The sequence below is a fragment of the Lolium rigidum genome, chromosome 4 (assembly GCF_022539505.1).
Source record: "Lolium rigidum isolate FL_2022 chromosome 4, APGP_CSIRO_Lrig_0.1, whole genome shotgun sequence".
NCBI classification, from domain to species: Eukaryota; Viridiplantae; Streptophyta; class Magnoliopsida; order Poales; family Poaceae; genus Lolium; species Lolium rigidum.
The window spans coordinates 123,371,218-123,383,837 of NC_061511.1; positions in this window are offsets into that span (position 1 = coordinate 123,371,218).

Consider the following 12,620-nt stretch of genomic DNA (forward strand, 5'->3'; position numbering starts at 1 on the left):
GAAAGAAGGCCGGAGATGACGACATTGCAATGGCTATGGAAAGGATTGCAAATGCACGGTTGCAAGCAAATGAAGATAGAAAGATGCAAAGAAACTTGGAGAAAGAGGCTATGGATGCTATTGAAGCTAGGAGAGCCGCTTTGGAGGAGAGGATTGCCGCCAACGAGGAGAGGAAGTTGGCTTTGGAGGAGAAGACGCAAGCCACCGAGGAGCATGCACGCCTAGCAGAGGAGGAGAGGAAGCTTTTCTTGATGGATACTTCCCGTATGGATGAGAGACAAAAGGAGTACATCAACCTTCTTCGCGATGAAGTGTTGGCCAAGAAGAGATTGTTGGTAGCCAACATGAACACACCCACGACCGGCATGTTTGGAGGAGGCATGCCGACGTTTGGAGGAGGCATGGGAGGCATGGCCGGCATGGGAAGCATGCCCATGCCCACCATGGGAGGCATGGCCGGTATGGGAAGCATGCCCATGCCCACCATGGGAGGCATGACCGGCATGGGAGGCATGGCCGGCATGGGATGCTATGGAGGCATGGCCGGCATGGGAGGACCAACCTATGGAGGAGTGTTTGGAGGGACTATGGGAGGCTCGGTGAGTGTTGTGTATGGGAGTATGGGAGCACCACCGGGAGGCTTCGTGTCTTCCATGAATGCTACTATTCCTCCTTCAACCCAAGAAGATGAGGAAGAAGAAGAAGGTGTTGACTTGGAAAATGCGGAAGTGTGATATGCATTTGTGATATGCAAATTTTGTGTTTCACTTTGTCCATTTGAACCATATGTCGTGTGTCATTGTTGAACTACGTCATTTTGTGTGTCGTTTGAACTATGTGATGTGTGTTGCACTTTGTTTCCATTTAAATTATGGTACATCATTTGTTTCATGATATATGTGAGTATTTGATCTTGTGAGATGCATAGTAGTGTAGAAAACTGTTTTCCGCGCCCGCTGTATTTTGCCGCGCCCGACGGAGGTGCTTTTTTCCCGCACCAACGCGCGCTGCAAAATAGAGCCTCTGGCGGGGGGAAAATCGGTATCACGCGCGCCAGCGGTTTACAGCGCGCCGAAACGGAGGTTTACCGCGCCGCATTTTAGCGCGCCTGTTGGAGATGCTCTTACCTCAGAGCCTCTGTCGTCGTCTTTGAAGGAATCACGCGCCCAGGCTACCTTGCGGCGCTAGCTTCTAGAGAAGCCTTGGCGGTGGTGGCGGACCTGCACGTTGGTAAGGTTCCTTGGAAGTGTCCCGAACCTGCGCGAGAGGGCCATGGGTCAGTTTGGCCTTGTCATTCGAGAGATCAGCGTTACGGCGAGACGTCGAGGTGGAGTCTCTCCCCACCATGAAGGTCAGCGCTCGAATACGGAGTCACATAACTTGGCTCGTCTACGACTTCGCCGCCGGCAAGGGTGTAATCTTTGGTTAGCTTCTAGACCTGATGGTCTTCATCTTCGAGTAAACATTCGAATGGCCGATGAATGAACTGATTGGTATTGCCATCTTTTTTATTTTAAATCTAGCCCCTCCGATTCAGGTGCTTATACACCTCCTTTAGCGGCGCAGTTTTTTCTTTTTTTTTCTTGAAAACAACCTGCATCTTTATTTATCAAAATAAAGTTATAGGAATGTTTAGCCCAGTTGGAGGGCCTGAGAACCATACATGACGACCAGCCTCAAGCCTCGTCGCCAGGCGCGCCAAGGAGTGAGCCTCCAAGTTTGACCTTCTACTCTCATGCCGAAATGAAATACCTCCTCTCACCTGTGCTTCTGCTTTGATCTCGCATAGGATATGACTGAAAACTCCTAGGTTGTTTCCCTGCAGTCCCTCAGTCGGATGCGACTGTGCATGACCCTGCATGGACGTCTGCAAGCAGGGCAATGGCTTCCCTACAAGCTAGAGCATCCAAGCAGCCTGGGTGGGTGACACCCTCGAATACCATTGCCGAGGCACCTAAAAAACACCCTCGCTCCGAGCGGCAAATAGCGCTCACTGCTCCCCGGTTGGATGTCTTGGCTACAGCACCATCGACATTCACCTTGCAGCTACCTACAGGCGGAGGAATCCACTTAGGAGCATGCGAGCTTTGCTGGCCTTCCTTCACCGGCACCATTAGTACCCTTTTCTGTGCTATGCCCAAGTCTTGCAGGAAAGAATCGATGAACCTCGAAGTAGACACAGGACTTTGAAAAATCTCTTCATGTATCGCCTTCCTCCAGGCCCGGACCCTGGCGGTGTGGTCCTCTCCTCCTTCCTCGCCTTGGCATCGCCGGGCGGGTGGGGATGGGGGTGGATCTCGTGCTGCTCCTCCTCAAGATCTGGGACCACAGCACCAATGGCGGCGGCCCTGGATGGCGATGGTGGTGAGGGCGTTGACCTGGTGGCAGGTGGCGGGTGTCAGGTGCCGCTGTCCGTGGCACCGCGGTGGTGGTTTTCTCTCTCGCCGGAGGAGATCGGCTAGTTGTGCAGCTAGCCGTGGCAGATCTTGCAATCCGTCGCCTAGCTCCCGATGGCGAGGCGCAGATGCCGGTGAAAGCCGGCCCGGACTTCGGTCATGGCGGATGATGGCGGCGCCTTTCGTCGTTACCTTGTTGAAGGCATTGTCTCTGCAGTCTGCGTTTTTTGCCTGGGCTACTCCAGGGGAAACCCTAGACCCAGGTCTCCCGGATCGGACGATGGCGGCGGGCAACGCCGTTCTCCCTATTGGGGGCATCGTTTTTGGAGCAGACAACGGATGGTGGTGGTGCTGAGGGGGAGCGGTGTGCTTTTGCTGTGTCGGCGTCGTCGAGTCACTACGGCATGGTGCAGTGGTGTCTCGGGACGGATGCAGTGTGATGGACATGCGCAGGATGGTGGAGTCGTCTGGCGCCGTGGCGGCATCGATGGCAGGCCTGGCATGGTCAATGCGATGATCTCTCTTGAAGATGGAGTCGAGGAAGACGGCGGTAGCAACTTCTATGGCATGTGCGTTAGCGTATGCTGAGAGTCTGCTTGACTGGATGGGCTTCTCATCTGCTATTGGGCGGCCTGGGAAGGCATTTGGTTTTTGGATGATATGAGTTGGTGAATTGTCACCCTCTTCATCCCTTTGTAGGTTTAGCGAGGTGGCTTCGAGTTTGATTTTTTGTATTGCTCTTGTAAGGTGTTGTGAATAATCTAATAAAAAAAGCCGTGTGCATCCCTTGGATGCAGAAGCTAGGGCGATATTTCCCCCATTTCGAAAAAAAATCGCCTTCCTCCGGGTGTGCCAGATAGCCAGAGAGTAACTAGCATCCTAGTCAAGTCCTCCTGTCCCATTGAACTCATCATCGAGAACAACCATTGTCGGCGCGGAAGGCTCCGTCGATAGGCTGATATGTTCAACTATTGTTGGGTCAGAAAGGGCCCAGATGCATCGGGACATGGCACACTCCAATAATGAGTGCCGCCATGAATCCTCCTACCCACGCAGAGCACACGCACACGACGGTGCCATGTTCCTTCGATGGCGTACATCATCTGTGGCCAAAGACTGCTGCGCCAGTCTCCACAAAAAACCTTAATCTTTGTTTGTCCACATTTTATCATCGTTGGATGCGCTTGATGACTCTGCGCGACCATCCATCTAGTCCTCCCTCACCCTCTTCATTGATACCAGGTCCGGTATGCAGATTTCACGGAAAATACTCCGTTCTTCTCGAAATGCCAGGCCCAAAAATCACTGTGGTTGCTGGTACATAGCGGGATGCTCTTGATTACTTGTATATCCATAGGGAAGAAATGTTCCTCCAGCTTTCTCACATTCCATGTTGCCGAAGTATGGTCGATCAGCTTGCTGACCCTCCTGGGAGGATCTCTACACCGTGGTGCAACTGGCCGGAGACGCTCATCCCTTGGAAGCCAGTTATGGTGCCAAACATCTGTCGTCTGACCATTCCCAATGCGTCTAATGAGGCCAAACTGTAAAGTGTCGCGGCCCTCCAGTATTGCCCTCCAGACTTGCGATGGGCGACTGCCCAATTAAGCTTGGAGAAGGTCCGTCTCCGGAAAATAGACAGCCTTAAGAACCCTCGCACTTAGAGAAGTCGGTTCCTGTAGAATCTGCCTTGCTTGGCGTGCGAGGAGAGCCAAGTTGAACAACTCTATGTCACGGAAGCCTAAACCACCGGCATACTTCGGCTGTACCATAGTAGTCCAGGAAACCCAACATGTGTGCTGCTTACACTTCTTGCTACCCCACCAAAAGCTGCGTAGCATATCATTAATATGATCGCACAAACCCCTTGGTAACTTGAAACATGGCATGGAAAAGGTTGGGACTGCCTAGGCCGCTGCTTTGATGAGAATCTTCTCCCCCCACTGATAACAGTTGCTCCATCCATCCCAGGACCTTTTTCCAGACCCTGTCCTTTAGGTATTTGAAAGCTCCAGACTTGGACCTATACCCACATCCGATGGAATCCCAAGGTACTTCTCATTTAGGGTCTCTTTCTGGACCTCAATCTCAGATTTGATACTCTCTTTCACCACAGCTGGACAACCTTTGCTAAAGAAGATCGAAGATTTGTCCATATTTATTCTTTGGCCTGATGCATTATAGTACCTTGCCAGAACTCCCTTCACTTCAGTTGCTCCCTCTGTACTCACTTTGAAAAACAACAGGCTGTCATCTGCAAAGAGGAGGTGGTTAACTGCCGGGGCAGTTGGGGCCACCGTGATACCATTAAGTGCTGATGACTGATCACAATTTTTTAAGAGGCACGAAAGGCCCTCTGCTGCTAACGAGAACATGCACGGAGAGATTGGGTCTCCCTGGTGGATCCCCCTTGAAGGACGAAATTCCTCCTGTGGTGAACCATTAAAGAGCACCGAGAAGGAAACAGTAGTGACTAGGCGCATAACCGTAGATACCCACTCTCTGTTGAAGCCAAGCTTCAGCATGATAGCCTCCAAATATGACCACTCAACCCTGTCATACGCCTTGCGCATATCCAGTTTCAGCGCACAAAATCGATTTTTCTTCGCCTTTGTACGCTTCATAAAGTGGAGGCATTCGTATGCCGTAATAATATTATCCGTGATCAGCCTCCCCGGAACAAAAGCAGACTGCTCCTCGAATACAATCTCTGGTAAAATAACCTTTAGTCTATTAGCTACCACCTTCGACGCAATCTTGTAGATCACATTACACAGACTAATGGGCCTGAATTGTCCCAATTCCGTTGGACTGGTCACCTTCGGTATGAGGACGATGAAGGTTTTGTTCACACTTTCTGCGCTTACATGGCCACGAAGCACACACAGGACAGCTGCTGTTACTTCCTCAGCACAAACATCCCAATTCCTTTGGAAGAAATGCGCGGGGAATCCATCGGGACCTGGCGCCTTTGTGGGATACATTTCAAAGAGTGCTCTTTTTATTTCAGCCTCGTCAAAAAGGGGGGCACTCAGCTTACTATTCATCTCACTACACACCCTGACAGGTACAGAGTTTAGAACTTCTTCCATGCTTGTTACCCCTTCTAATGTGTATAAATTCCTGTAAAAATTATTTGCCATGTCACCCATTGCCATTTCCTCGGTCACCCGAGTACCATCGTCTTTTATGAGCTCAGAAATACGATTCTTCTTCTTACGTTGACTCGTTCTCAGATGAAAGAAGCCAATATTTTTATCCCCTTTGGATAACCGCTGAATTCTAGACCATTGCCGCCACATTACTTCCTCTTGGTGTAGCACCTCGGCTAGCTTCTCGACTACATTCAGCTCACCATGTGACGGTCCGACCCTATCAGGCTTGCTCCGAAGCTCCCCTAGTTCCTTTTGAAGCATACGATATTTTATGACGCACACTACCAAAAGTATTCTCACCCCAGTTTGCCAAATTGGCCGAGACTGCTGACAGTTTATGCCCCAAATCCTTCATGGTATGGCTTCTATCTGCCTCGTTCCAGGTTTACTCGATCATTGCTGGGAACTCTGCATGGGACTCCCACATGACCTCATATCTGAATACTTTACTCCTCCCCTTCCCCTGTCTTGGCGGGAACAGCTAGAGTAAAATAGGCTATTGGTCGAAGGTTGGGAACTCCGGGAGATGATGTACTTCAGCTTCTGGGAACCTAGCACACCAGGATGGAGATGCCAATGCGCGATCCAGTCTTACATGACAAAAGGACCCACCAGCAACCTTCTTTTTTTCAAACGTCCAATCAACACCCTTATATCCCAAATCACAAAGGCCGCACACGTCGACCGCATCTCCGAACCCAGCAATCTGACTCCAGCTCCGCTCACTAACTCCTTTGTGTTCCTCCCGGCTGAGCACTTCATTGAAATCGCCCATGCATAGCCAAGGAAGGTCGTTAGATGAGCGTATAAACTTGAGCATGTCCCACGTCTTGTGGCGCTCCGCAACCTACGCCTCACCATACACAACCGTGAGACGCCAAGGTTCTTTCCCCTTCTCCAGAACAACTAAATCAAGATGATACCGAGAGTAGGGTAAAATTTCCATCTTTGTTGAATTATTCCAAAACATAGCGATACCGCCACTGCGGCCAGAACTACTGTTATCACCAGAATTTAACCGAGTCAGAGGTGGGCCGCAATCAAGATGGGCTTAAAGGAAGTATACATGGAGGATTACGTGAATCGACCTGTTATACCAAGTTGGGTTTGATTGCCCTTGTATCTGTAAAATATTAGATCGCATCTTAAGTTTAGAAAGTAGAGTCTTACTCGTGCACGGTTTGGTGCACGCCCACATTAGAAAGTCCGCTGGACTATAAATATGTACCTAGGGTTTATGGAATAAACAACAACTCACGTTCAACCCCAAAACAAACCAATCTCGGCGCATCGCCAACTCCTTCGTCTCGAGGGTTTCTATCGGTAAGCGACATGTCTGCCTAGATCGCATCTTGCGATCTAGGCAGCACAAGCCCCACGTTGTTCATGCGTTGCTCGTACTGAAGCGCTTTTGATGGCGAGCAACGTAGTTATCATTAGATGTGTTAGGGTTAGCATTGTTCTTCGTTTAAGCATGCTTACGTAGTGCAACCCTTGCATATCTAGCCGCCCTCACGCCTATCTCAGGGTGGGGGCGGCACCCCGCTTGATCATTATTTAGTAGATCTGATCCGTTACGATTGCTCCTTGTTCTACAAGGATTAGTTTAATATCGGCAATAGTTAGGCCTTACAAAGGGGGAGGATCCAGTGGCACGTAGGGTGGCGTTCGCAAGTCCTAAACGGGATGTTCCGAGGATCAACTTCATGTTGGTTTTTAGGCCTTGTTTAGGATCGGCTTACGAGCACCGTGCGTGGCCGCGAGGCCCAACCTCGGAGTAGGATGATCCGATTATGCGGTGAAAACCCTAAATCGTCGTAGATCTCATTAGCTTCATCTTGATCAAGCAGGACCACCAAGTATTCGTGCACCCCGTACGAATCATGGGTGGATCGGCTCTTTGAGCCGATTCACGAGATAACCCGAGAGCCGATCGAGGCTCGTATTTAATGTTTACATGTATGCCCCGCAGGAAACTAAGCGAGGCATCCCCATCACCTTCCCCGACCAGGTATAGGTCAGGTGGCACGCCCTTGCACTTCGCATCGCCGCGTGTGACCAGAAGAGCATTGCGGGCCGTCGCTCGGAGGGGTCTCAGCCAGCCGCAACTCTAGGCTCTTCCCGGCTCTACGGTGTTGACAAGGCCGCTGCCCGCCGGTGGGTTTTGGCAGTCAACACATTCTGGCACGCCCGGTGGGACAATCGTCTACATCAACCACATCGCCATCTCCATCCGAGATGGCGGACGGCACGCCAGTCACCTACGAGGATCTGCCGGACGACCTCAAGAAGCAATACAACGAGATCAAGGCCACCCTCGAAGCCGACCTCATCGGCTCTTTTCAGAGAACCCGTTCCCATGGCATCAGATGGAAGGGATTCTCACCGCAAGGTGCGCTCGATGGGATAGACCTCTCTACCCCGTCGGAGGAACGCACCGTGGGTCCTGCGGCAGGAGATCAACTACCTGGTGGCTCACTCGCTACACCGCCACTCGAGAACTTGGTCAACGTGTTGGAGCGTGTCGCTCCGCGCGTGATCCGAGAGATCATGAGCCACCAGCACTCGCCGTCGGGACCAGCTCTCGGGACTCATCAAGGAGAGTTGCCACTCCAGTCCCGTCCACCGCTGCCATATGCGTTGGCAGCACTCGCTGAAGTGCCGACTACACCGGCATTCCTCGTCTACAGTGATTGGTGGCGACCCTAGTGACTACCAGTTCTTAATGGAGGCGCCTAAGGAGATCCCTCAAGGATACGCGTGCATGTATGTGCCGGATTGTGGTGACTGGGCACTCACAAACCAGGCCACAACATCGGGGACTCCGACGAAGACAGGAGGAACGTCGGCGACAGAGCTTGAGAAGCAGACGTGGCTAACTAAATGCGCCACACCGACGAAACTCCCGAGCCCAGAGCTGGAAAAGCAAACATGGCTGGCCAGGTACGCCACCCCGGCGAATCTTCGCAGTGCAACTCCTACGGCCAGCACAGCGGATCAGATCAGTACCATACCGAGAGACCGGTTCGGCATGATGTCGAAAAGAAGGGCGATCGGCTATTCCAAGCCGTACCCCGACGATTACGAGATGATCCCGCTGCCACCTAAATATCGGCTCCCTGACTTCTCCAAATTCAGTGGATCGGATGGCTCCAGCTCCATCGAGCACGTCAGCCGATATTTGGCTCAACTAGGACCGGCTTCAGTGTCGGATCAGCTACGCGTGAGGCTCTTTTCACAGTCCCTCACGGGATCGGCTTTTGGGTGGTACACCTCTTTGCCAGCAAACTCCATCCGAGCCTTGGAAGCAATTGGAAGAACAGTTCCATATGCAATACCATTCGAAGCTTCCGAGTCCGGCATTGCCGATCTAGCACAACTACGTCGAAGCGCGGGAAACGGTGACAGAATACATCCAGACGCTTCAGGAATCTTAGGAACCGATGTTATTCGGTTCGTATAACCGAAAAGGAAGCAATCGAGTTGGCGTAGCGGGCCTTGCAACACAGCTCAAGGACATGGCCTCCCAAGCAGATTATCCTCGCCGGCGCACATGGTTCAGAAACTATCAGCATATGAACAGCGCCACCCCGACCTGTACCAAGACAAGTTCAAGCGTGCAGTAGTTATGGTCGATACAGAGGAAGATGAAGTGCTTGCGGGAGACCAAGAAATAGCAGTGGCTGAGTGGACTCGGGGAGGAACCCCCGTGGCCTGCAAATGGGTAAAGCCACCAGGGCCGCCCAGGGGATTTGATTTTGACGTGACCAAGACTGAACAAATCTTCGACCTCCTCGCTCAAGGAGAAACAGATTGACGATTCCCGAAGGTCTCAAGTTCCCCACGGCGAAAGAGCTAAACGGAAAGCCGTACCGCAAATTCCACAACTCGCTTTCCCATGCCACCAACGACCGCCGGGTGTGGCGTCAGCACATCCAAGCGGCGATAGAGAAGGGGCGGCTGATCTTCAACCAGTACGCCATGAAGGTCGACACCCAACCCTTCCCCGCCGTTAACATGGTAGAAATTACCTACCCCGAAGGTTGCCAGCCGGGTCCCTCGTTCAGCATCAACATGGTAGGACCTGGAAACCACTCTGGCAAAGATGGAGATGAGGGCAGCTGCTCTCATAGCAAGGATACAGAGGAGGCCGCTCCACGCGATCGGCTCCGTCATGATGGCAAGCGCTACGTCACGGAGGGAGAGGTGAAGAACATAAGATATCAACGGCCTCTCTCCGATCACCTCCTCAACAAATATGTGAGTCGAGATGACCAACGCCGACGGTCCAATTATGATGATAGAGGAGATCGTCCGGCTAGAGAAGCCGAAGACATCGTCGGCAGGATCGCGATGAGGAGGAGCACGAGCACCGTGCCACGGAAGCATCAAGGGAGCAAGATGACAACGCCGTGACATCGGGACTGCCCCTTCTTCGTACACTCGCTGGGATTCAGGAATGAGCCGATTGCCCACAATCGGCAATTGCCTGAATGCAACAATAAAAAGAAGGAGGCAGCCAACGTGTCCGTGTTCGAGCGCCTAGGGCCTCTCCCGCCACGAAGCAAACGCGCCGAGTCACCTCGTTGGGCAGATCTTGAGGATTCGGAAGACGAGGGAGAAGTGGAAGAAGACAGTACCACCGGCCAAGGTGGTGCCCCGACGGACTCAGCCGTTCCCAAAAGCGCAGGGTTCAGCGATTGCGCGGCCTGGAGGAAGCCGAAAGGTTATACCTGCATACGCTAAGGAAGGCACGGCCTGATCTGGCTGCAAAAGTTCAGCGAGCCCTGGATGAAGAGGGTCGTCCACAGAAAATGGAGTGGCGCCCTAAACAGAAGAAAGCCGATGATGAGACATCGGCTGGCACAAACATGGTACTCGTCTTGCCGACAGATCTTAGTGCTCCACAACTCTACGGTGCACTCAAGGTGGACGACAGCAAGCGCATCAAGTCAGAGGTTGGGTTGGTTTTATCCAGCCTAACCGAGTAGCAAGATCAAACCAATGAGCAAACCAGGAGAGGCTGATCCTTGTGATCGGCCCCAAAAAATTGATGAAGGGAACTTACAAAACCTTCAACGAGCAAGCAACGTGGAGGCCGATTCCAGCAATCGGCCAAAATTATCCTCACCCACCATTCCGCCTCGGGTTCAACATGTTATCCAACGAGCCGATACCATCAATTCTCTTGACAGAATCGGCTCGGGGGGGCACCCAGGTAGATAAAATACGAGGATATGCAACGGAAGCATCTCATCTTCTGTTGATGAGTATTGGAATATGGGGGCCGATGCACAGGTCGGCCGTAAAAAAAAAAAAAAAAGTGAAAATTCGAAATTTTTCGAGCACAGCCGATGCAGCAGGCATCGACTTAAGGATATGAAAGCCGATGCATGGCCATCGACTCAAGGGGAGTAACTGTTGCGATCAGAGGGTCAATGGAGCACAAAGGGAGATTTTTTATGAAGGAACTCCTCAATGGAGCAGTTTGGAAGCTCGGATCCTCTCTTCAAGAACAATACCAGGAGCAGCATGGGCGGACGGATCAGGTCAAGGATGAATGACATTAGATTCACCAAAGGAAAGGAGCCGATCTAGCCAGCAAGAACTAAAAAAGCTCGGGGGCAGCTCACCTTGAAGGCTTTCCGCTCGCAGAAGCCGATTTGTGTTCAAATCGGCCGACGCTGCATAAGGAACTTCCCCACACACGATCAAGCCCAGTGTCTATGCAGTTCATTTGCGTATCCTCGTCTCCGTTTTGCCTTGGCTGAGACTCGGGGGCAACAGGCCTCGGTAGATGCTCTATTGAAGGACCGATTGAAGTACCGTCGGCTGATCTTCGTTGCAACCTTCTTCACAAAACGATGAGCGCTCGCTAAGGAATTGAAGAATAGAAGGATGAATGTCGAAGGACCGATGTGTTGTTATCGGCTCATTACACATTGGCGAAGGGGATGAATCGGCAAGGTCAGTAGGAGGGGTGAATCGGCTCAATTAAAACTCAGAAGAAATCGGCAAAATCAAAGTGGGGAACAGTTCTTCATTGATAGGCGGGATTTCTTACATAAAGAGCTAATTGCTCTCAAAAGGAAATACTAGGGGATACATTGCCCCATCTACTACTACCGACCCTATGCTAGAGGTCCTATCTACGGGCCGTCACGCCCTCATCGTCATCCTCGGAGCTCTCATCGGCACCGCCGCCGATGGGCTCCTCGTCGCTACTCCCGTAGCCCTCCACGGGGGCTTCATCCCCGTCTTCGTCGTCGCTGCTGTCGTCGTCCCACCACATGCGGAGGCGCTTCGCTGGTGGGTAGCCCTCGAGGGAGTCGTCGTCGTCGTCGTCCTCCTCCTCCTCTTCCTCCTCCACCACCCCCTCGGAGGAGGTGAAGTCGTCCCAGGAGAAGCGATCGTCATCGCTCTCCTCCTCCGATTCCCCGTCGGCCGAGGAAACGGAGGTCGCTCTCCCCGTCCGTCGAGGACTGGTCGTCCTCGGACCAGATGGAGAAGTCATGGTCTGACTCCTCCCCGGCCGCAATGGCGCGACGGGTGTTGGCCGCATGGACCGCCGCCGGGTTGTGCTCCGGCGTCGGCTCGCGGAACATGGAGGACTGGCTGGAAGGATCCGATAGGGCGAGGAGGAAGAAGACATGATGGCGCAGAGGTTTTTGGGACTCGCTAATGCGAGGGGGATGCAGAGCAGAACTCGTTCATAGCGGTTAAATAAAAGGGGATATGGTGAAAATTCAATGCCACAGCGAGCTTCCGAGGAAGTGGTGTTTGAAAGAAAGAGAAAAGACTGCCAAGTCACGCGGAGAAGTTGAGAAGGCAAGTCATCATCATGAGGGATACTGCGACGGTTCTGCCACGACATGACCCGACGAAGGAAAGCAGAGTGATTTTGGAATTACCAATTCCAAAACCAGGGGGCATGTGTTATCACCAGAATTTAACCGAGTCAGAGGTGGGCCGCAATCAAGATGGGCTTAAAGGAAGTATACATGGAGGATTACGTGAATCGGCCTGTTATACCAAGTTGGGTTTAATTGCCCTTGTATCCGTAAAATAT